The sequence below is a fragment of the Grammomys surdaster genome, unplaced genomic scaffold, assembly GCF_004785775.1.
Source record: "Grammomys surdaster isolate TR1022 unplaced genomic scaffold, NIH_TR_1.0 146, whole genome shotgun sequence".
In the NCBI taxonomy this organism is placed as follows: domain Eukaryota; kingdom Metazoa; phylum Chordata; class Mammalia; order Rodentia; family Muridae; genus Grammomys; species Grammomys surdaster.
The window spans coordinates 11,035,528-11,061,824 of NW_021604604.1; the positions used below are offsets into that span (position 1 = coordinate 11,035,528).

At 45.1% G+C, this 26,297-nt stretch overlaps 1 protein-coding gene across 3 annotated transcripts in view; it reads left to right on the plus strand.

Annotated features, from left to right (window-relative positions):
- Frmd4a (FERM domain containing 4A) overlaps positions 1-26,297 on the plus strand; it is a 201,397-nt gene that overhangs the window by 26,423 nt on the left and 148,677 nt on the right. The window lies entirely within an intron of this gene.

Consider the following 26,297-nt stretch of genomic DNA (forward strand, 5'->3'; position numbering starts at 1 on the left):
TCTCTCTCTCTCTCTGTCACACACACACACACACACACACACACACATACGTCTGTGTGTGTGCCCAGATTACAAACATTCACATCCAGCAACTGCATGGCATCTCGCCATGGAGACAAGGTTTCAGATCCTGGTAGGGATGGAATACTGCCTATATGCTCACTCTCTGCACACGAAAGACAATGAGAATTACACACATGGAGACTTATCTCTCTGGCCTTGGACTTGAAAAATGATCCAATTATAAACTTTTAGAGTGAACGCCTTCAACGGGATTCCAGTAACACAGCCGCTATAAACGTGCTACAGAAAACGGAGAAAGACTCCTAATTGCATCACATGCACAGTTGTTATTACGCTTAGGCTGGTGGGATTTCTTTCCAGCATTTTCTTATTTACATGTTGCACAGCTGCAATTATAATATAGGCATAACACCATGTACTTTGTTTTCCCTGATATCTGGGTCCTTCCTAGCATTTCCTATGTCACGGTAAGTTGTTATCTTTGTTAAGAGCTGCATCGAGTCCAGAAATAGAAAGATGGTTGTTATCTAATCATTCACCCATTTAGGTGTGCATTTAAGGTTGCTGTTTTTCTGCCTTACAGCTTTTCCACTATTACAAACGAGTAACCATGATTACCTTGTCCTCATGTGTAGCTTACCTACATTCTAGATTATGTCCTTATTAGGTTAGAGTCCATGGCCTACAGCCTGGGGTTTGATTTGGGTGAACGAGACGATATAGGGGAAATTGAACAGAATTTTTCAAGCAGAGGAGCCTTCCACTTGCTGACATTTTAAACGAAGTGGCCTGTAGGGTGTGTCTCACATACTTTTCTGAAATTCAAGCTTGGGGGCTTAGAACAGCCACCTTCTGGGACAGGACATGGGACCAGAGATAGCAGCCGGGTTACTGCTGATTGGCAAGCTGCTCTTGGGAAAGCATGAATGGAGACCGCTGAGATGACCTGGCCAAGAAAAGCTTAATCACTGCCATGGACTTAGAAAACAATTGTGTTAGGCAATCAGGGAAACTTATCCTGAACCCTACAAAGTCAAAAAAAAAAAAAAGAGTATTATGTTAGGCAATCAGGAGACGCTCATGCGCTTCCCACCCTTCGGGGAGTATGCTTTCCCATTCGGTCCCTCTTCCTAGAACTCCAAGCTCCCTACATCTTGTCCCATGAACATGGCTAATTTCCATTCAGTTTCCAAACACTTCACAGAGTCGGAGGACTTGTCCATCCTTACCTCCAATGGCTTCCACTGATCCTCTCTCTACTCCCCAGGAGCCTGCACTTAGCTGCCCCGACCTGAGCTTCTCTCCTACAGCACAAAACACACCTCATTTGCATTGCTTGTATAGTAGCCATGTGTGTTCCTAGGTGTCCAGTCTGCTGCCTGGCATGCAGTGTCACCAAACACTGCTGTTGAGTGAAGGATGGCATGATCCTAAGGCATTTTCCTATTGCTTCCTTAGAGGACTTCTTGTCACAGTACCAACTGCTTAGCTGAGGATGAGGGTTTGATACACACAGTGTGTACATGTGTATTATGTGCACACGCATATATAAAACAATTCCAAACTCCATGGCAGAGTGGGCCTCTGTATAATTGGGAGAAACATGGTTATAGCTATTGGACAAAAGCCAAGTTTAATATTTGCATTTCTCTTTCTTCTTGCCAAGTTCTGTTGCCCAGCATTGGGAGAGGGAACCTTTTCCAAAGGCTTGTTCTCCCAATGCATGTGGCCCACATTTGCCTGGCAAGGTTTTCGAGAGTGAAAGTCAGGCTCAGAGGAAGCGCTGGTCTCCCAGAGAGAGACAAAGCAGGTTGACACAAGTTGGCCAACCAAGAAGCATGCATCTGAAGTAGCAGAAGTGATGCTGTCCTCGGCAGCCATTTGCCACGGTTTCAGGAGTTCAAGCTTCACCTCAGACCTCCAGAAGCCTGTAAATCTGTAGTGTAACTGTTCAGAAGTAAGCTGACTGGACTTCAACTGCTCTTTCTGTCTATCTATCATCAGCTCAGGGTTCTGGGAACCAGACAGCCACATAAATAATTTCATGCAATCACGGAAACTTGATCACTGTTAGCGTATTTCCAGGAGAAAAAAAATGTGGCCACATTTCTGTCATTGGATGCTTAACTTGTAAAGCAGCTTGGTATTACTGAGTGAAATCTGGATGATTTTCAAACCCCAATGACTGTAGTAAATGAAACCTGGCCCCTGGTAGGGAGGACGAAAAGTCAGCAGAGCACCTGCTAGGTGTTTATCCTAAATGCCCGGGCAAACTTTTGGCACCCATGTAGCTCCTTATGTCCTTAAGTACCCTTAGGAATTGCTAGAGAGGTGGCATGAGTATTTATCCACACTGTGGGTGGGTAAAGGTAGCACCCTGATCACTCTCCAACCTCTACTATCTTACTCTGTTGTCAAAATGTCCTAACACTGACATATTTCCTAAAAGTAAAAACAAGACAAAACAGAAAACCATCAGAGGAAGAGGCCACCCCCATCTGTGTCTCTGAGTTGGCGTCTTGAAGCCTCAGCATCCAGAGCTGGGACATCAGGCATGTTGTGTTCAGCTTGACTTCTCAAGTTTTGTCTTTCTATTGTGGCTCCTTTAAAATTCTTTTTTCCCCCCCTTGTGATTGGAATACGTATTTGCAGGAACATTTTAAAAGAAGAAAGGGGGTTTGGAGGAGACCCTGGAGATAGTAATACTTAGCTGTAATCTCTGCACTCAGGAGACACAGGTATATGGATGTAGGCTTGAGGCCCAGTCTAGTTTACAGTGGCCAGCCAGGACTTTATAGCCAGATCTTAACAAAACACAGAAAAATGTGTTTAGTGCTGGTGAGAAGAACTTAAGGGAGGCATAGATGAATCTCCATAAGCTGTAAGCCTATTGATGGGCCCTGGAAGCTGATCCCAGGGAAGGTTCTAGACCTTTCCTCAAGGGATGTCTTAGAAATAGACTTCCTTTTCAGTAGAATTGAATGGTGGAGGTGTGGCTCTTCCTAGAATGGCTCCTGCAGGCTTAGGATACTGGACCACATCCCACTTGACTGGAAGACAAGCCAGCTCAAGGAAACAGACGCTCGCCTTCTCAGCCTGGAGTGCCTCATCTCTCTGCTTTTCCCATCGCCTTTCATGAGTGGATATTTTGCTCTGCCAACTTTGACACCTCACATAATAAAACTTTACACACTGAAGTCCTGTCCGCCTGCACAGATGGCCACCACTAACCACGATTGCTGCTGTGGTTATGCAGCTTCAGAGGGATGGAGGCATCATGGCTAAGGATGGCCACGTCTGTTCCATATAACCCAGTCGCTTGGTGGCTGGTGGCAGAAAATTTCAAACTGTCCATTTCCTGTAAAATAGAGAAATGGAGAATACCCACGATTCTGAGAAGCAGGGAGACTCTAAGAACTCGGGTTTCCCAGCAGAAGTTAGGAAGGTAACAAGACGGTGCTGCCAGCCATTACTTTGTTCCTCTACTCTTGAAAAGGTCCCCAGGGCAGGAGCTTCCAGGCTTCTCATGCTTTCGAGGCTCACTGGCCTATCTCCCCTGCATTCTCCTTTCCTTTGAACTCAGTTTCTTTTTTTTTTTTTTTTCAAAATACTTATTTATTTATTTTATTGATGAGTACACTGTAGCTGTCTTCAGACACACCAGAAGAGGGCATCCAATTTCATTACGGATGGTTGTGAGCCACCATGTGGTTGCTGGGATTTGAACTCAGGACCTCTGGAAGAGCAGTCAGTGCTCTTAACCGCTGAGCCATCTCTCCAGCCCTGAACTCAGTTTCTAATCTAGGCATACCCAACCTTTTGACATTACGACATACACAGTCATCTACAACGTTCACATTTGAGAACCTCAGCGTGGGGGTCACAGGAAAAGAAAAACCACCAACTTGTAAAATTTCACAGCTATCCTGAGATGTCTCTGATAGCGATGGACCGAGGGTTTTCACCCCACGGGCTGCCTGGTGTAAAGATGCTGATGTGGCAGAAGGGTGAGGTGACTGCCGCCTTCCTTGGTTTTCTCTGACAGAGACACTAGTGTGTGCTAGTCTTAAGGATTAAGGAAGTTAACGTGGGCTGTAAATAAAATAGTACTTGGAGACAAAGTTCATGCACTGCCTACTATGGACTAGAAAAACAGGTGTGTAACTAACTTTTTAAAAAATATGTCTGGATCTAATAGTGCCACATAGAATACAGACTTTGTATGTGCATGCCTACATACACCCTCACAGCCTTCCCCAGTCACTTCATAGATAACGTCCTCTAAAAAATGTGAAAGGATTGGTTTTTCCCTAGCAAACCAGAAACCAGGAATTCCCCCAATGCACATATTGCCATAAAAAAAATTAAGGCAAGTTGATTTCATGTTTTCTCAGCTGAACAGGGTGGGCAGGTGGTGTCTTCCGATTGGCTGGCTGACCCGTCTGCTGAAGCCTGGTCCCTATCTGCCATCTGCTTCCTTCTGTGCTCCGTTCACCAAGAGTTCCTGCCTCAGCCAAGGGCTAAAGATGCATGCAGAGGCAAGGCGTAGACAAAGGGACTCAGCATCATAAACCTTCTGTCCTGAACCTCCCAGGCCACCTCATCAAGAAGAGCCAGAGGGGTGTAGGACAGCACCACGGTGAGCTGACCTCTGCCTTCAGAGTGATTGCCAGCATCTTTTATTAAGCTCTGTTCTGTGAAACAGGCACAGTATCAAATGAGCAAACCAGATGTCTCTCCAGCCCCTGGGGGTGGCCAATAATATTTAACATCTTAAAGGCACATGGTAAAGCAAACAAATGCCACGATAGAGTATAGACAGGTGACGTGATGGTAATTCCATATGTCATCAAAAGTTCAGTTAACAGCGTGAAGGAAGAAGAAACAGTTCATGAAGTATGCACACACAGATGAATAGTTTCCCCTTTGGGGAGGAACAAGGAGATGCCAAACCTCCCCTCCCCACCCCCACCCCACCCCATTAACCCCTGCTCTCCAGCAAGGACTTTTAAAAACATTTGGGAGTGGGGGAGCTAGTGAGCATCTCTTTCTGTGCTGGAGAAGAACAAAGGCAGGGAAAGCTCAGTCTCCCTGGGGGATATGAGGCAGGGTGGAGTAGCAGGACATACCAGATTGATGCTACCATCTGGGAACTCCCTCACACTTAGAAGGCTCCGGAGCCAGACAGCTCAGCCAAGCACAAGGAAGCACAAGGATGGAGAGTAGGCTATCTCAGCATCTCCAGCCCCAGGGAAGACTGGTCCAGGTCCTTGGTTGCCTAGCAACACCACTAGAGAGCTCCTATTCCCCCATGCCCTCCTGCTTCCCCTCGTATGCCCCATCTCTCCGTTGAAACCAATCTTAGCTTGGTTTAGAAGTCTACTCAATGAAAATTCCTGACACTTGGTTCAAAGCAGAAGCTGAAGGGGGAGTGAGCAAAGTAGGAGGCGGGTGTAATAAGTTCCTTTCCTTGGAAGCTCTCTAAAGTTGCTCTCTGTCCTTCTATTTTGGCTCTGCTTTTACTGCTAAGTCCTTCACAAAACCATTTCCACAGATCCTCTTGGGTTGCGCTGTAAGAGGACGCATAAAGACCCTCATGGGAGGCCTATGAACTTTGTGTTTCTTGCTGAGGAGGAAGGAGAAGAGATGAGGTGAACAACACAGCAAAGCCCACAGCCACACAGCGCAGTTCAGCGGAATGTGAATGATTTTGCTGATAGAGGAGACAAATGAAACACACACATAGACACACACACATACACGCACACATGCACACATGCACCTGTGCATAGCTTTACCAGAGGTTTGGAAATAGAAAGGAGAAGCTGGTCTTTATGGAAAGAAACATTAGTGACAAAGGAACCCAGGGGTTAACACAGCCAGGGTTGGTACTGGTTTGCATCTGTAACTCTCATGCTGATTGTGGTACATTGCCCATTCAGATACCAGTTTACTAGGTATATTTGCTAGGCAACCAAAGTCCTGGACTAGTCATCCCTGGGGCTAGAGATGCTGATATGGCCTACTCTCCATCCTGGTCTGTCCTTGTGCTTGACTGAGCTGTCTGGCACTGGAGTCATATATGTTCTGCATATACCATGATGCTATGGTGATTCAGCTGACCTTCCCTTTGGACTAAGAATCAGTATCTAGAGATCTTAAATGACTATTTAGACTATGTCACTCTGTTTTAGTTACTGCTCTATTGCTGTGAAGAGACATCATGACCAAGACAACCTTATAAAATAAAGCATTTAATTGAGGGCTTGCTTTCAGTGTTTGAGGGTTGGTCTATGATCATTATGGCAGGAAGCAGACAGGAATGGTACTGGAACAGCAGCTTTCATCATTACATCATGGTCCAAAGGCAGGAGAGAGGGGGGGAGAGACAGAGACAGAGACAGAGACAGAGACAGAGACAGAGGCAGACTGGGCCTGGGACTGGTGTGGGCTTTTGAAACCTCAAAGCCCATCCCTAGGGACACACCTCTTCCAACAAGGTCACACCCATTCCAACAAGGCCATAGTTACCAATCCTTCCCAGTTTCACCAACTGGGGACCAAACATTCAATTATACGAGCCTGTGGGACCATTCACATTGAGATCACCAAACACTCATTACAAGTTTCATCACCAGTGGTTCTTGTCCACAAATGGACTGTGTGTCACTGCTCACTCCATGGTGGTGTGGACAGCTCTCCTTTTGCCAGCATTTCTACCCATGAACCCTGTCCTGTCTGGTAAGGAAAGACTCTGGGAGACATGTGGAGGCATATGTACCCATTTTGATGGGACTTGTCACATCTAGAATGAAGAGGGATAGAAGTCTGATTCCCAGGGGGAGACAGCATCCTCAAGTATGACATGGAGTAGAGGAAGGGACAGAAAGTGATTCTCAGCCACTCTAGAGTTTCTAGACTCTTCTTTCTTTATACAGTAACTTCTCAGCCCTTAAAGCACTGCTCTCCCATCTCCTCACTTGGCACAGAGCTAAGTATTAACCCCTCCCAGCTGTATGGATGGATTTCAAATCCTACACAGCCCCAGTCACAAACCTTGCAGGTCTCTGTGACAGCCTACCTGAGTGGTGTCTCCACTTCCACACTTAACTCTAGTACCTAGACCCCTCCTCATCATACCTAGGTAGTGTCCTCTTGCATCTGCTCCAAGAAGGAGCCTCCAAGTCTCCACTCAGCCAAGCGCCTATGTTCCTGGCTCCTTTATCCACCCTCATCCCATATCTTATTAGTTTTTTCCTTCATGACCTTCCCTCTCCCGGGCAGGGGACACCCCAGTGCAGACACAGTGCTCCCTACAGGCTTACAGTCTGCAAGGAGTCCTGAAGCAGTACTTCTGTCCCCCCATGTATCTGGTCACCTTACACAACACCACCTGGTAGTTTTTCCGGAAATACTTCTCTGTGACCTACTCAAAAGCTGCCCAGTAACTCATCTTATTTGACTTTCTCTTTTGGTTCTCAAGTCCCTCCATAATCTAACCCGTATCTGTTAACAGGAGAGTATCAAACAGGTGAAGAAGGACTTACCCTGTGGTATTACAGTCACTGCCTGAGATTTCTAATTGCAGTGAATTGACTTTGTAATTCAGAATAAAGGCAACCACGTGATGTTTCTATAGTCTTAGACCAATGATTTTCTGAACTTTGTTTTAGCTTCAAAGTCCTTTGACTAATGCTCTGTAAATAGAGGAGGTTTAACCCCACACACGTGTCCCTTGTCACTAATAGAGTCTTAACAGGAACTAACCTGTAGCATGAAATATTTAAAAAGGCACCATTCCACGCTACCACAGGCTACTCTCTTGTCCCCAACAGTCTTGCCATGACTAGCCCCATGCAGCGACCACCCATCTCGTGGTTCTCTTGCTGCGAATTCAGCTCACATTCCCAGTCATCCGCCCCCTGTGGTCAGCGGTCACAAATCCCAGTTACCCGATAAAACCAAAACTCTAGAGGCTTGTAACTTGTCATTCAGATTTACATCAGTAAATTCTCACCCCATAAAATGCCCGCACAGTAAACTCAAAACTCAATTGATATAAACACAAGCTACACACATGATGGGGCAAACGCACCCTATTTATCATTTAATCATCTATCTACGAAATCCCCAATACTAATGGCTCCCAGGACTGTGTGGTTCTGGCTCCTCTTCCTCTCCTATAGGCTCCATCTTGTCTCCTCCTCTCCTTCCCTTCTTCTCTCTGTCTCTCTGTCCTCGTCTCTAAAATTCTCAGCTGACTTCCTTCTGCACTGCCCAGTCACAGGCTCTCACCTTATCTTGTGCCTGCCCTCACCTGAACATAGACAGCAAGCCACATTGAGTTAGAAATTATCATTCTACTTAGATACAAGAGGATAGAAAATTTAAGTGGCCCTTTATGCAAATATATGCAATTCATACATAGTTCAATGCAAATTGATTTTTAATCGCATATGCCGTTCTTCAAATGTTTTGGGAAATTGTATGCCATTGACTTACCGTTATATTAGCTAATTTAATTAGCTACCACTTACTTTTGTGCCTGAGTCTGTTCTAAAAGCTCACTACGTGCTGAGCCATCCAATCAGCCCCACCACTCTACAACATCAGATGATTGTTAATGTTCCCGTTTATCAGATAGGAAAATCAAGGCACAGAGAGCCTGTGTGACTTACCCGGAGTTTCACAGCTGGTAAATGGTAGACACAATTCAGAGCCAGGCCTTCTGTCTCTAGAATGAGAACAGAGCTCCAGAATGCTGAGACTATACCCATTTAAACCTGAATAACTTAGTGACTCTAGGATGTTGAGCAGTTGGATAGCCTCCTTGAAGTTCAGTATCTCTGTCTGTAAAAAGGAGCATTAGCGCCCAGCTCCTTTCATCTTATCAGTAAATCAATGCTAATTTGTATCTCCTGGACTTGGTTCTGAGTGAATACATCTGTGTCATGCTAAGAAGATTCCCCGGACACTTGACAGGCATAAAGATGCCACAGAAACCCAAAGCTTAGACTGGACCACTTGGTAGCTATGGAAACCTGGTCAGTCCCTTTGCCTTTGCTGCCTCATCTGTAAAATGGGAATGTTGGCCATGGCTTGGTGTGTGGTGTAAGTAGACAGCTACGGAGTATTACGTTATTTGTAGAAGTGTTTTGTTTGTTTGTTTGTCTTTGTTTTTTGTTTTCCGAGATAGGGTTTCTCTGTGTAGCTCTGGCTGTCGGGGTGGTATTTCTATTTACCTTGCCTTCCATGTGATTCTGCTCAAGACTCTGCAGTCTTTTGTAGTGTGCAGCTAGGATAACTGGACAAGTGACAGTCCATCAAAACACACTAACCACCTGACCATTATCACCTGATCGTTTCACAGATACTGGCCACCACTCGTCATCTTCCCAAGGTTTCACATAAGTCACATGACAAGGTCATGCTACGGTGAGGGAAATTTATGTGCATGTATTCATGCAGGGTCTAGATAACCATCTAGAGGGCTGAGTTAGGTTTTGTGCTCCAACAATGTCACTCATTCTTGGGGATAAAATAGGGAGAATGAGCTCAATAGCTACCATGGCAACACTTTATAAATGGCCTGCCCCTTAATGCTGGTGTTAAATGACGGTGAAACACAAGTTTGTATGGCTGGGTCACATTGGCTACGATCTGTAGGAAATTGAAAATAGAAAGCACATTCTCTTCTCCCTTATAAGCAAGGCTGTGATTGGATTGCTCAGCCTGTGACTCATAGACTCGAATTACCACAAGTTCAAGTCTGGGTATTAACTGCTATTTCCCAGAAGGCCTTTTCATAGAGGTTGCAGTCCCCTGACCCACATTTTATAGTGCACAGTGGGACTCATGTCTTGGGGCATTCAAACACACTCTGCTCCACTGCAAGTCTCCGTATCCTGTGTGACTAGGAAGGCTGCCGGAATCTCAGCAACCTACCAGGATTCCCGGGAGAACCCCATTCCCCAAAAGAATACTTCAGGGCCAGTACACACTGATTAAGGATTTTTCTTTTCCTTTTAGGGAAGGCAGTTTTAAAATTCCACGTGGAGTCCTTTGAGAGTGGTAATAGACCAGTGTAGTGATTGTTCAGTTTTAAATTGTTGATGGATTGTAAGATATATTGCTACAATAAACCGGGCCATATGTTGGTTTTATCAAAAATCCTGTGCAAGCATTCTTCCACTTTGACCTTCCATATGCTCATAACAGTGTCAGTGGTTTATAAAATAACAAAAAAGAGCATCAGTAGACTAATATCCCCATATTTCATACTAGGGTCATTTAGAAGAACAGTAATCCTCCAGAATGTCTGGGAAACTCACCCCACCGTGCCATGTGTGAGTTATAGAGACACAGTCGAATGGGGAACTGTTGCTTCTCACTCCCCTCTGGAGATCAAACAGCTGACTTATAAACTAGTGAATATCTAGGTATCGAAATGCCTTCAGTGTTGTGGGGTCTATCAAATACATACACTCCCATGAGCACTTATACACACTAATAACCCACATAAAGCATGTGCTTATAGCCACACGGACACATTGACACTATCACAATACTCACATGCATACACAAGTGCACACTCACATAGCACACACACATACTTAAGTACATATAGATTACACCATTCTTAGAGGACAGAGATGTATACTGTATACTTTTAGTTTACCAACATTTATCTCAGCAAACGGTACTGTTTTCTTAAAACTTTTATTTTTATGTCAGTTATATGTGTACCTATATTTTTATGACTGTGTGTAGGTATGTGCATATGACTGCAGTGTCCAAGGAAGCCAAAGTTATCAGATGCCCCCTGGGGCTAGAGTTACAGGTGGTTGTGAGCTGCCCAACATGGGTACTGAGAACCAAACTCAGGTCCCTAGAGGAGCAACACGTGTTCTCAGCCACTAAGTCATCTCTCCAGACCCCAAACCAAACTCTTAAATAATATAAAAATGGTTGTCCTCCTACACAATCTGACTTCTGGCTCAGTGGTACTTGGTGACGCTGGTTCTAGGATCTCATTTGTATGTATACGTATTGTGATAGTGTCAGTGTGTTCATGTGGGTGTAAGCACATGCTTGTGAGTTCATGTGTGTATGTGGGTTATTAGTATGCATAAGCGCTTATGGAAGTGTGTGTATTTGATAGACCCAACAACCCTGAAGGCATTTCAATACCAAGATGCTCACTAGTTTCGGAGTATCTAGCTGTAGCCCTTAGCTTACATCCTTGCCAACAAAAGTGAGTGTATTGTCACAAGGTAGCCAGCCCCAGCTATCTCAAGTATCACCTTGTGACTTCAGGTAAAGGACTCCTCTTCTCACTGAGGGAAAAGGTTTCCAGATGGTCCCCAAGCCTGATCCATCTTCCCACCCAGACCACAGTGGCTCATATCCCCGTGTCTTAGCTAGTCACCCACAGGGGAGCAGAGTAAATGCAGTTGTTTCAAATCAGCAATCTCAAAATGTGTTCCTAGAGGAATGACACCAGCACTGTTCAGACAGAATGGGAATAGGCTCAAGATGTCCAGAACCTGACCACCAAGGCCCAGTGTCAGGATTAGAGGAGTACTTGGCCTATAGGAGTCCCACACAGGAGACTGCAGACTGCCTTTCCGGAACTTGTTTGCATGACTCACAGATAGAGAGGCAGGACAGGGGAGTGGGTCACAGACTTTTGGATGGAAAGGATTTGGAATTGTCAAGATGCATGGTTGGCTAATTTGCTACCCGAAAGCTGCATCCTTAGCTTTTAAAAATGTCTTGCTTTGATTTGTTGTTTATTCTACTGTAACAATTCAGTGTCCTAGGCTGGTCTTGAACTTGAGATGCTCATGGACCTGTACTACTAGTGTGTGTGTCTGTGTGTGTCTGTGTGTGTCTGTGTGTGTGTCTGTGTGTGTCTGTGTGTGTGTGTCTGTATTTGTGCATGTGTGTCTGTGTGTGTCTGTGTGTGTCTGTGTTTGTGCGTGTGTGTCTGTGTCTCCAGCTCCAAGGGATCCAGAGCCCTCTTCTGGCCTCCTTAGGCACCTGCATTCACATGCACATACACTGAGACATACACATAACTTAAAAAATGAAAATGTTTTTAAGAAACAATGAGTTTGAAGAGGTACAATTCAGCCCATAACCATGACCCTGAGTAAATAACCTCCTATTTTGTTTTCTGATATATAAGGAAAAGAGTGAGTAATAATCACATGTTGAAAAGCAGCTGGGAAGCCAGGACACAGCAGGGATGCTGCCTACTAGTGTGTCCCTGGAAGTGCCACAGGCTCACCCCATCCTTTTTATAAGGACACAGTGGCTTGCTAACTGGAATGAGCCATCCGTTTCTCTGTCTGGAAGTCAGTCTTTCCCAGGCATGGGCTTCTCTGTTCTGGCTCTGAGACACTTGGCGAGTCCACAGAGCAAGCCAAGTCTCAGCTGGGTTCAGCCCTAGCCTGCTCAGACCTGAGTCACCACTCTGAGTTAAGCTTGTATCACCCACTCTGGCACTCTGTCATAGCCACTGTAAGATGTGGCTAAGGACTCCCAAGTCTCCCTGCTCCTCTGTGGCCACACGCAGCAAGCCTGTATGGCTGCGACTTAAAGAACCTTTACGTACACTTTGGCATAACTATGTGGAAATCCAGAAAATCCCATATGCCTAAGCCCTCAGGCTGCTGGGGGCTCACAGAACAAAAAGAGCAGGATGCTAACTGCATCCAAGGCCAAATTGACTGCGCCACCACCAAACCCCAAGAACTTTACAGCTACACCAGGAGTTCCTTTTGGCAGGCACTGTGCATGTGGCAGGGATCCCAGTGCCTGAGCTTTACCACTGAAGAAGCTCATTCAAAAGTTAGTTCCTCACAGCTTCCCTTGTCTTCCATCCAGATGTATTACTAAATACGTGGTGACCTCCCAAAAATGCCCCCAGAAATGCTGATTCTTCCAGACCCACCCAGCCCTGAAGTTACACTCACCATCCTAAGATGTCCTTTCTTCAATGTCATGGTTATAGCCGGTACATTAGACCCTAGACTAAAGGAAAACAGTCATTGTCCCCATCTCCCAAGAGCTTGCAGTCTAAAGAGTGAAATGTCAGTCAAGTCAGATATATAGAGAAGAATTTCTAAAGGTAGAAAAACTGGGAACCAAGAAAGGAAACAGCAAAGAGATATGATTATTAAGTCAGCTACACATGCATGGTGTGTTATACCTCAGAGTGTTTCCCCAAGTAAGAATAGAGAAGCCCGGCCCTGTCTTTCACAGAACCTCTCAGACTACTCTATCTCTCTGTCTTTTGCAAAATGTTCCCTGGGCAGGTTCCCATGGAGACCAGATTCTCAACTGCTTTGACACTGTAGGAGCAATAAACAGAAAGGAGAACACACGGGATGGAATAGAAGACATGGAGGATCCTTTGTGGTTCTGTAAATGAACATGTATATGTTATACAAGGGCGTATAATTCAGATTGTGAGATAGGGTGTGTAGTTCCAGCTGGCCACAAACTCATCATTTTCCTGCCTTATCCTGGATTACAGGTGTATAAAACTGTCTGTCTTCCTCTCTCCCTCTCCCTCCTCTCACCACCCTGTGTGTGTGTGTGTGTGTGTGTGTGTGTGTGTGTGTGTGTGTGTGTGCATGTGTGTGCATGTATGTGCCAGACAACCTTAGACCTCAGTTGCTGTCCACATTGTATTTTTGAGACAGGGTCTCTGACTGGCTTAGACTTCACCAAATAAGCTAGATTAGCTGTTGAGTAAGACCCAAAGATCTCCCTGTCTCTGCATCCCCAGCACTGGAATACACTGATCCACTACCACCTCCACCCACCTTCTCATGTCTTACTAGATGCAAGGTTGGCTGCAGGGGGGAGCACCTGGGAACCTATTGGTCAGAATAGAGAGACAAGACAGACCTCGGGTGACAGCATTGTGCCAGAGGGTGAAAGCCTAGAAGGTTCCCATTCAGACTGACAGGTTCCAACATACGGTAGGATGGCTGAAAACTTTACCCTGTGACCCTTTGTAACTGTTACACATTGCCACTCGTTGACTCAGAATATTGTAAAATTAGAATCAGTGTCAGTAAATAAGGGCTTAGCTGGAACTTTTGACTTCTTGGAAGAAACTGTCTCAGATCTTGACCCTTGCTATGTCTTGTGAGAAATTTCTTTCCAGATTAGTGACAGTATTAAAGAAGGGAGACAGGTGGAAGTTAATTGGTTTCAATTTACATTTGGGTGATCCTCTCAACAGTAAATCCCTGTGGAAGCATTTCCCTAACCTTACACTCACCCACAAAAATGTCTGGGAGAGACAGTCTCCGTCAAGAAGTGAGATATGCTTTACACTTCTTTCCCATCTGAGATCTGGCACATTGAACTGCATGTAACACTCTGCCAAGAAACCCTACAGTTTAAAAAAAAAAAGTCTCTGGGTGGTTGCCTCCATAGGCTTTCTGGACCATTTAAAAATCCTTCCGGATAGTCCAGGAATTCCTTTGGGGATTCACAACTTCTTGAGGCCCCTAGGGATAGGGCTGGCTGTAATAACACTCAGGGAAATACTACAGCTGGCTCTGGGGAGACATATATCCTACCTCAGTTCTCTTAAGAACCAGCTGGGTGGCTCAGGGAGGCCATTTTTCTTTTCTGTGTTTTGGCATCCAAAAGTGATGTTTTTACCATGTGTAATTTCAGCATTTTGGGGGTGGAGGCAGGAAGAGCACAAGTTCCAAGCCAGTCTTATCTAAATAGTTAAGTCTTTGTCTCAAATAGAGGAGGGAAGAGGGGAAGGTGAGGGAGAAGGACAGGTATGTTATACCTCTGCCTGCACATGGGCACATGTGCACACACACTCTCACATACATGCACACACACACACACACACACACACACACACACACACACACACACCATGTTCTAAATGATTTCTTTCCAGCCCTTTCCAGTGGTCTCCATCTTGGGCCCTGATGCTTTGGGCTCAATTAGGTGATACCTTAGTGACATGTCCTGTATACATACCATCAGAGTAAATTATCTAATTGTCTGTTAGCCAAATTGGAACTAAGAGAAAAGTTGGATGAAGAAGAACTTCAGAGCTAAGAGTGAGGTCTTAATGTAGCTCCAAGAGGGATGTGAGGAGAGTGTCAACTCTGTCAGCTCAAACTGTCAGTTCACTGTGTCTCCAGAGCCTTTAAATCACTCACTTTTAATGGTCTTCCTAGACACAATCCCTGCATCCACGTGGCCTGTCTGGGTGCCCATTGCTTTTCTCTGGATGTCTTTTGTGAGCCTCAAGACTGCCCACTGGACCAGAAATTTCAGGCTCATCAATTTAGCTTTCCTGATGCCCCAGGAGATGAAATTAGTCTCTTCAAAACTTTTCTTTCCATGTCAGGCTCTCATGTCCTTTATTCAGAAATGATTACTTAAAATCCTGGAAGGAGCCTCAGGGGTAAGGGGGCTGATTCCACCCATTCTTCTTCCTCTTGGAGCTGAAGACCAGGGGCTGAGCTCATGTCTGCAAGCAGGGCTATATTTCAAGGAAAGACTGAAGTAATTTGTGTCCAGAGACTGGTTGCTAGCTATTTCTTTCCCCCCTTCTCTTTGGCATTGGGAGTGCTGGAGATCAAACCCAGGGTCTCCTGGTAGACAAGAGTTCTGCTGCTCAGCTACATCCTCCAGCCTCCAGAAACCAGCTGGCTTTGCTACCTGGATGTATGATCTTTTAAAAGCTAGCTCATATACTGTTGGTGATGAGAATCTCTTTCTGTGGGCCCAGTTAGACATGTCAGTGTGTGTGTGTGGTGTGTGTGTGTGTGTCAGAGATAATCTTAAAGTTCCCATAGCTGATGACAAGGGTTGACAGACTTACTCTAGATTCCTTTCAAAAAACTCATAATTTGGGAGAAGGAGGGACAGACATCTGGCATAGCTCAGGCTGTCTTCAAACTCTCTATGTAACTGAGGATGACCTTGAAATTCTGACCCTCCTGCCTGCATTGGGGTTTCATATGTGTACCACCTCAGCTGATTTTGTGCTGGAGATGGAGCCAGGGTTTCATGCATGTTAGATAAACACTACCAAATGAGCCCTTCAGCCTTTGAATTTTTTTTTTTTTGGAGTTTTTCGAGACAGGGTTTCTCTGTATAGCCCTGGCTGTCCTGGAACTCACTCTGTAGACCAGGCTGGCCTCAAACTCAGAAATCCACCTGCCTCTGCCTCCCAAGGGCTGGGACTAAAGGTGTGTGCCACCACTGCCCGGCTAGTCTTTGAATTTTTAGCACAACCGAATACTACCTCTTTGTTTCAAAGACATCTTTTAACAGTTGTTTGGGGGCATAATTGAACTTTACAAAATTATATATGTTTTGCTTTCTTTTGTTTAAAATGTGGTCTCACAATGCAGCCCAAGTTGTCTAGAACACCACTGTGCAGTCTACTCTGACCTGACGTTCACAAGTTTTCTGACTTAACCTCCAAAGAGGAGCAGAGATATGCACTACCACCGATGGCCTGAACTGTAGGCATGCATTGTGTTTGCCTCGACACGTGTGTATTCCTGTAGGCCATAGAATGGTCCTTGGCTAGTCTTGCAACTACACAAATGCCCTCTGAGCCCCCTAGACCCCCTCCTCTCCCCCAGCCAGTCTTTCTGGCTTGCACCGGTCATTACCACAAGGTACCCATAGATAGCTGAGCAAACAGTTTGTTCCTGAGTGTTCATTGGACTGGGGAATTTTCAGGAGCATTGAGAGGAAAGTCAGGTGGTTTTGTTTGCTTGCTTATCTTTCCATGCCTTCACTCAGATTGCAAGACTTGGTATTTGGGGGCCAGGAATGCACCATGAGACATTGCTCTAGCCTCAAAGGGCTCTCAGGAACAGTGAAGGAAAGCTGCGTTCTACTCTTATGAGCCAGACCCAGCTCACTGTGGGTGGAAAGTTTTACTGCTTCTTGGCAATGATCCAGAGAGACTGAGTAGGAAGAACACTGGGACCCTGGGACCTGGTTTTTGCTGTTGTTGTTGGTTTTGTTTTTGCTTTGTTGTTGTTGTTTCAAAACTAAATCTCAATGAAATGCTTAAGAAGCTCGCTGGCCGCACAGGACAGGAAGCAGGGTCTCGGGTGAGTGAACAACAGAGCAGATGCCCATGCAGGGGTTTGGGCTGCTTCCCGTCCAAGAGACCATGTCCATCCCTCCCTAATCTAGCTTTGTTTTCTGCTTTGGCAAATACTTCACAATCAGGCTTTGAACTCCTGGGAAAGTTTCTTGTTGCCCTCCCAGGTGTGTAGACAAGAAAACCAGAGTAAGCAAAAGTCACCAGAGTTTTGTTCTTTCCTGGATGTTGAGTTAGAAAAGTTGGCTCTCATACAGAGGCAATTCTCTTTAATCGAAGAACAAAAGACACAAGGAAAGGACCAGACATCTGTCTCGTGGCTCCAGCCCAACAATGAACAGTCCGTGTGGCTTTCTTTATGTGGACAGTGATTTAAGTGCACAGAACCCATGTTTATACCCCGAGACTCTCATCACTGCCATTGCACCAGGTGCCTGCTCTGCATTGCATCCTGGGAGCACACTCTGCATTGCATTCTGGGAAACAGTCACTCCATGGCCATCATCCATGGCTTGCTATTCAGTGCCACTGGGTGACTTATTCAGAATGACACCAGTGAGGGCAATATAGCGTCAGACATTTTGCAATGTTCTGTGGCACATAAAACAGACAAAAAGAATTTGTGCCTTATGTTCTTGAAAAGTGAGACAGGTTACTTCAATGTCATATATACATGACATTAATGCCCCCTCCCAATTTAAGCCAGGAGGAAATGAGTCATATCCCAAATCACTGAGATTTCCTAGTCATGAAAAAAATTAATAAAAAAACAAACCTGAGGTTCTAAGTTGCATAAAATGTGTGAATTTATCTTCCCTGGTAGAGATATATCCCCGAAAAGGCCAAAGGCTCAGATTATATGCAAATGACCGTGCTTTGTGATATCACTGGATACTTGTATTTATTGTCTTTATTTCTTAAATTTTTAATATGCTGTATCCATGAAACAGTAGAGAGAAAGATGAGACAATAAAAATGGCATAGTGGTAGGATTATCAATTAATAGTATTGGAAAGGGCCCATGCATAGGTCTGTTCAGCTCCCTTGCCCAATTTAGAAAACATCACTGGTCTTAAAATTTTATCTTCTACCATATTTATTGTGTATGAAGTGTCAGTTTTGTGTAACAAACAATTCTAGATAATGACTACTCAGCCATGAGACACGTATGCAGTCACCTACTTAAAAACAACACTATAAATTTAGGTTGCATATGTTAGAAGGTAGTTTTTTTTAATTAAATATAACTTTTTAAAAAAACATACATGGTAGTGCCTTGAGGCTGCTTGGAAAACGTTTGGGTAGCCAACACTTCATTAGCAAGGAAAGTGGGCTTGGGTTTGGGTTAGCTTGGTCTGGGCATTGCTGGGGCTGGACCATGGACCTGGTCGTGGTAGGCCAGCAGAATTATACCACTCAGTTGCCCAATGTCTGTGTTAATAATAATTCTACTCAGGACTAGAGAGATGGCCCATCAGTTAAGATCACTGATTACTCTTCCGGAGGTCCTGAGTTCAATTCCCAGCAACACATGGTAGCTCATAGCCATCTATAATGGGATCCAATGCCCTCTTTCTGGTGTGTCTGAAGACAGTGACAGTGTACTCAGATGAATGAAATAAATAAATCTTCTAAAATAATAATGATTCTACTTAAGAATTTGATAGCATAGCCCCTTAAGGGAGAAAAAGAAATGCTTAAAGTGTCCATAGGCTTATAGTCCATAGTGTAGACTGTGCTTTCACACAGAGGCGTAAGTGGGAGCTCACTGAGCATCTTCTGACCTCTTCATTCTCCAGAAGACAAGGGGAATGAGGCAGAGCCTCAAGGTATGGAAAGTCTTTCTTCTAGCCCAGCTCCCTACCCTAAGGTACTCCCTGGGGAACGGAAATCCAGATATGAGATCCAGGTGTGAACACCTGGCTAGTTATTGGGGCTACAGTATAGCCAACCAGGATCTCCAACAGAGAGAAGTTACAAGCCTCGAGGTCAGAAGCTGCAGCTACAGATTATGTCTGTGCTGGGATTGTACTGGCTAAGGGCAGGGGTGGGTTCCACTGGGGTAGGACTGGGTTAAACCAAGTCAATGACAGTAGGCTGGAGATCCCAACTTTTCTGTACTCAGAACTGCAAAATTCAGAAGTCAGTGGAGTTGGGATAAGAATCTTGATCTCTGTTCTTGCATGAACTTGTATGAACCTAAGCAGTAACTCACATCTTCTGACCTCTTCATTCTCCAGAAGAGAAGGAGAATGAGGTGGTGCCTCAGGGTGTGGAAAGCCCTATCTTTCTTTTTCTGGTTGTTGATGTCTAGGAGATGAAACCCAGAACCTTGCACATGGTGGGCAAACACATTACCACTGAGCTGCATCCCACATTCTCATGGCTTTGGAGGAAGACACACTTTCATTGTTTTCATCTTTTCCTTTGAACACATCCTTGACTTCCTGGTAAGTCAGCCAGGCTGACTGACAGGCTGGGAAAGGCAGCTATCCAGACAATGACATCTCCTTTGTGCCTGGAACTTGGGCCCCAGTTTGACCTTACCTCCTGCATATGAAGGGAAGGGGTAAGAGGTGACAGCTCCAAGCCCAATGGACACTCAGCCTGGCAGCTGATGACACTGGCTGCCCTGGGGTCATCGCCTGTGATGATTTCCCTCTTACAGGCTGACACACTATTATGAATGCAAAGCCTATTAACTCTATTCCAGAAAGGAGAGTGTGAGGCCTCAAGAGAGTGAACAAGGCCAGCTGAGGAATCGCACAATGCATCTGCAGATGAGGTCATGGCTAGGCTCCAGTGGCAGTGACAAGGAGGGGTCAGAGGGTCTGAGGCATTGCATGGGAACCCGCTCATTAAGAATCTTCCAGTTAAATGTTGCAGAATGCCCTGCCAGCCTCAGATACAGTTAATGAAATGCTTAAGACAAGAAGAGACCGGGAGGAGAAAAGGGCAGAGCGGAAAGCCTGCCTTTACCCTGCGACTCCTCCGGTCACACTGGTACAGCTTCCTCAGCTCACTAGCAGGGGTGGGACGCAGTGGGCTCTCAGTGCTGGACCCATAGCTGAAGAGTCCTAGTGAGCAAGGAGAAATCCCAGTGGATGAAAGATGCTTCTCTGAACAAGCTGTGGAATCACAACCCCATAACTTCAGTACTTAATAGGCTAAGTCAGAATGATCGCGATTTCGAGGCTAACCTGGGCTACATAGCAAGATTATATATATATTTAAAAAACAACTCAGTGACTGGGGGTATTGGATGTAGCTGAGTCGTCACCTGCTTGCCTGGGATGTGCAAGGCCCTCAGTTCCATCCCAAGCACTATAGAAAGGAAAGCAGAAATGACTGAGAGAAAGGAGGGTGGGAAAGAGAGAGGTAGGGAGAAATAAGGAAAAAAGAGACCTCGCTGAGCCCTGCTAAGTAAGAGATCATCAAGTAGCTTTGGGAGATTTCTGAGGAGTCAGAGCTGAGCAGGTGAGTTAGTCAAAGGCTTACAGGAGAATCGAGGGAACGGAACCCAGGATCATGTTGATTTCAATCAGTCTGAAAGCTCCTCTTCTCCCTGCTTCGCCATGAATCCAGTCATTGTGTGTTCATTCACCCCATTTGTCCATCCATCCATCTGTCTGTCCATCCATCCATCATCCATCTGTCCAACCATTCATCCATCCATCCCTGCCGTCAGTCCACGCTGACCACCCAACTCCGTGGAAATGAAGGAACTGTGTTAGTTACTTATCTAATTGCTGCAACAAAGACCTGAGAAAAAGAGCTTAGGGACAGAAGGCTTTATTTGGGCTTATACTCAAAGGATGCATTGTATTTAGTGGAGAATGTATAGAAGACACAGCTTGACGTAGCTGGCATCTACAGTCGGAAAGCAGCGAGCTAAAGGCAGGACTTCACTCACTCCTTTTCCTGTCATAGTCTCCTGGAGCCTTAGCTCCTGGAATGGCACTACCCCCGTTTAGAGCAGGTCTCCCCACCTCTAATAACCCTGTCTAGAATTCCCTCACAGACATGCCCAGAGGCTTGTCTCCTTGTTCTAGATCCTGCCACACTGACAAACAATAATCATTACAGAGATACACAAATCAACTTTCTGAGCAAAGTCAGAAACATGCTGGAGCAGATGCCCAAGGATGACTTAAGTAACTCCCAAGGCCTCAGGGCTCAGTGAGCCCAGCTACAGAGCTGCTGCATCAGGTAGAGCAGGTCCCCAACACTTGTGTGCAAAGCAAGCATTGTCTCCACAGACAGCATGGCTGCCAAGCAGGGTCAGGAATTAAGTAGCTGTTCAGAATAGAAAGAGGAACGGGCATTGCATCAAAAGCTCTCTCGAGAGGCTGAGATTGTTCTGCTAGAGCAGGGTCATCGGAATCAGGGAGTAGAGGGACTCTTTACCCTTTCTGTCACTCCAGTCCTCACTGTGATTCTCTTTCCTACACCTCTGATGTGCTTGCAAAACTGCCAAAGAAGCACAGTTCAAAGCCATCCCCATTTCCCTGACAACCACGCCAGCCCATACTCAGGTCAAAGGTGTGAGCCCCATTCATCTGCTTTCAGTTTTCTGAGCGTGACTTTTTGCACACTCCCCTCCTTTCTGATCAGTCTGCTGGGACTGTTTTCCTTTACCTATATTAGGACTGATCATGTGTCAGTCTCCCTATTTTAGACTATTTAAAATTCTGTAAGACTCCTGTAAAATTATTTTAGAAATGAATAGGGTATCAGAAAATAATAATTTTTTGCATATTTATGTGCACTTGTGAATGTGTATGTACGTGTGTGTATATGTGTGTTCACATGTATAGGGGCAAACATATACAGAGATACACACAAGCACATATGGAAGCCCAGTGTTGACATCTGGTGTCTTTCTTAGTTTCTCTCTCCTTATACGTTGAAGCAAAGCCAAACTTGTATTGTGAGTTCTGTGCAGTGCCAAGTGGCTTGCACGACTAGACCAGAAGCCATTTGTGTCAGCTGCCATTCTGTTTATCCCAGAAACTATGCTGAAGACATTCTCTTTAATGTCCCTGATGTGCTCTTCTTGGGTCCTACTTGCAAAAAGAGGCTTGCCTGACCTAGCAGTAAGCCCCAGAGGTCTGCCTGTCTCTGTCTGTCACCTCGGCGCTGGGAGGACTAGTGCATGTCACCATGCCTGGCTGTGTGTGTGTGTGTGTGTGTGTGTGTGTGTATGTGTTGGTGATCAAGCTCAGACCTTCACACTCTTAAGGCAAGCACTTTGCTGGCTGAACTCTCTACACAGATCTCTCTTGTCTGCTCTCAAAACCCAATCTTTTGCTCTACACATTCATACCCTGTGCCTATCAGCAGGAATTACAGTACTTTTCCGTATAACATGAATACCTTGCAAAACCCCCAGGATATGCCTAATGCTACCAACAGTACCAAACTCTATGTCTACTGTGTTTTTTCTCTATATATACATACCCATTCTCTCTCATTGACAAATTAGATGTAGGAAGAGATTAACAGCTAATGATAAAATAGAACAGTGATAGCGATGTGCTGTTACAAACGCCTTGTGATGTCTTGAAGCAGCTAAGGCAAGCTTGTCATCCCCAAAATTGAGTTTCTAAGGCAAGAGGATTATGAATGAGTTCAAGGCCAGTGTGTGGTCCCTGTTCCAAAAAAAAGAAAAAAAATGTGAGAGAAAAATGTTAGTATTTTATTGCCATTGATATTAATATTTTGTCAATGTAATTTATACTTACATTAGTGTCATAAGTATTAATATTTTATCAACATAATTTGTATTGATATCTGTATTTTTGGCCCGTTGTTGACTGTGTGTAATTGGAAATACAGGAAACAGAGCCGTAGATAATGAGCAACAATAGTAACTTATCTTATCTTGACCACACTGAGGGACCTTTGCCTGATGGGCTCCATCTCCCTATTTTAAACTCTGTGAGCCTCCTCTACATTTTTTTTAGAAGTTAATAGGGTATAGTAAAATAATAAAAATGTTTGCATGAGTGTGTATGTGCGCATGTATATATGTGTGTTCACATGTGTAGGGGCAAACATGCAGAGACACAAGCACATGTGGAGGCCCAGTGTTGACATCCGGTGTTTTCCTCAGGTTCTCTCTCCTTATACATTGAGGTACATTTTCTTGCTGGGATGGAGCTTACTATTTCGGCTAGTCTGGCTAGCCAGTTCACTCCAGGGCTTTTCTGTCTTGGCCTCTTGCACTCTGGGATACAGGCAGGCGCGGCACACCCACCCAGTTTTTAAGTAGGTTCTGGACATCTGAACTCTGGTCCTCACACTTGCAAAGCAAGTACTTTACCCACTGAACCCCAAAATAATAGATTTTACCCAAGCACAAGGAGATTACTAAAGTCAGGCCAAAGCCACTAATATAAATATCTGACACTGGGTCTCACCTTTAAATACACCATCAGTGTTGTGAGTGTCTATCAACCTGCTTCGAGATGTCGTATAACATGCAGTCTTCCATCTTCTGCTAGGCTCCTTTAATTAGCATATCGGAACGCAGCAGGAAGGTTCTGTTGTCTTTTATATTGTGCGGGGGCGGCAGGGGGGAGGAGCATTTTCATGAGACTTTTTCAGGAATAGGTATTTTCCAGCCTTAAATTGGTCTTCCCTTCCTAGCCTCCCAGAGATCCAGTACTCGTGGGCTTTTTCATTTCTCCTGCCCTGGTGAGACTGCATTCTTAATTGTACTGAAAGCCACAGCAGCAGCAGAGCATCTCTCCAGTGCAGGCAGCATATACCTGCCAGGGAGCTGCAAGAGCTATCCACAGGCAAGATCCACAGGGAGGGCACTGGGGGGCCTTCCAAATTAAAATGCTGATAAACATTGAAAACCCATGCAGTGTCTCCAGGCATATTGCTGGAGCTAGAGAGAGAGAGTCAGTCTGTCTGTCTCTCTCTGATTCTTTGTCTCTCTGTCTCTGTCTCTCTGTTTCTGTCTCTTTCTGTATATCTTTCTGTGTTTCTCTGTCTCAGTCTCTTTGTCTGTTTCTGTCTCTGTCTTTCTCTCTGTGTCTTTCTATCTATGTCTCTCTCTGTGTCTCTCTGTGGGTCTATCTCTGTCTTTCCCTCCCTCCTTTTCCCTTCCCTTCCTCCCTCTTTCCTTCCTTCTTTCCCTTCTTCTCTCCCTCTCCCTAGCCTAAGAGCATAATTCTAACTCTACAGAAGGAGTAGGCAGGGCAAGTGTGATATAATGGTTTCTACAGTGGATGGGGCAGATATTCTACAGATAACAGGCCAGGGGTGGGTGCTATTTAGGGCCAGGCTACAGAAGGATGTTCTGGTCCAAAGGAAACTGTCTACTTTCTGTTCTCCTTACTGTCAGGATGATTTATTCACGGTTTCCAAGGCAGAGGATGACGGTTCATGAAAAGAGAACTTAGATTGTGATAGATAAGTCCCTTGTCAGAGCAATAGGGGGCTGAAGAAGTCTCAAAGGGACTCAGTCTCTGGTTGAAGAAGAAAGATGAGACCATTTTTACTGAGCATCTGCTGTATACCAGGAACTTTGTAAGTGATCGTTTATTGAATTGTCCCTAAAACCTTAGAAGGTAGATACTGGTATTCCAATGTCTAGTAACTGATCGGCATAGACTTCACAGTTGGGTTTTGGAGCCCCATAGTCTGGATCACACATAGTCCAGGTTTGGGAGAGAAAGAGAGAGAGAGAGAGAGAGAGAGAGAGTGTTTTAAAAGAGGATTCACTTCTATATTATTTTTAGCCCCTCTCCAAGCTTCTACTTCTCACCAGCAGTATTCTGCGAAGCAAGTGTCTCTTATCAAAATGGTAGCAATAAAGCCACAGTCTCCGAACACTAGCCATATGCTAGGCAAAGGACACCAGGTACACAGAGACCTTTCTGTAGTAGACAGGGCAGCAAAAATGATTCACCTTTATTCTTCATATCCCTCCCTTTGTCACATACACCCTCTAATAACCCTTAACTCCTGGATACTCCTAGCTGTCATTACATATGACAATGACCATACAAATACCTTGGCCTTGTCAAAGACTTCATGCCCTTCACACATGCCACGGAGAGCCAATTTCAAGCCTCCAGTTTCAGTGGGTGTTCTCTGATTCTGGGACAATGCCCTATTCTGCAATTCCATGGGAATAAAGCAAACAGAATAATTATCAGAGCTTAGGGGTAAAAGCCGGAGCTCGGACAGCCCCAAGAGACTAGATGTGGCTCTCCCAGCCAGTGTGCCAATTAAAGAGATTAGTGATGGAGAAGCAGAGAAAGAGGCTCAATCAATCAAACCCAAGAAAGGAGTCCAGTTACCCTAAATCTATCTTTGGGGTACTGACATGAGCCCTAGGTTTAAATAGAGGAGGAAATGGGGCAGGGCAATAGGAATGTATAATGTAGCAGTCGTGGTGCAGGTGTGGTTTAGGTAACCAGAGCCTCGGTTCTGGCTCACAAGGTGGCCTCACGCTGATACTCAGTTGGATGCTTATGCTCCAAGATCCAGCCTTATCATGAACAGCCACCTTCATACCTATGTGTAATGGTGTCTCCTGAGAGACCTGGCCACTCTCATGCCTGTGACGGTCCCTCCTGAGAAGCCTGGCTGTTCCTAGCATCTAAGGCGACTGCAGGTTTGGAATGAATTGGAGATATTCAGGTACCTCTTAGAGATGCAGAAGAGATCTAGAAATCTGACAGTAAAATGCCTATGCTTCTCTGGCACCTGTGTCATCGGCCTTGGTGGGAAACAGATAGGTTCTGGACACTCAAGGATTAGTAAGCCTGTGTGCAGAGGTAAGCAGGCAGCCCAAAGTAAAGGAGGCATGCAAAGTGAAGGGAGAGAGTCCAGGTTCGTGCCAAGTAAGGAGTGAGTGCTTTCCTGCCAACACAGCTTCTGATGCCTGTTAGATTAGAGTTCAGTGTGCAATATCATGAGGGCTTTCAGTTTGAATGAATCCTGGTGCCCACTAACCACTGGCCCAGGAAAAGTGCAATAATCCTCTAATATGTTCTTTGATCTTAGAGGACTTAGCTTCATTTCCCAGGGAACATAAGGATGTAAACATGTTTCCATTCAAAGAAGACATCTGTATTCCCCACAGCACAAGATGAGGGCAGTATCAAATATGCAGAGCATTGTGTGT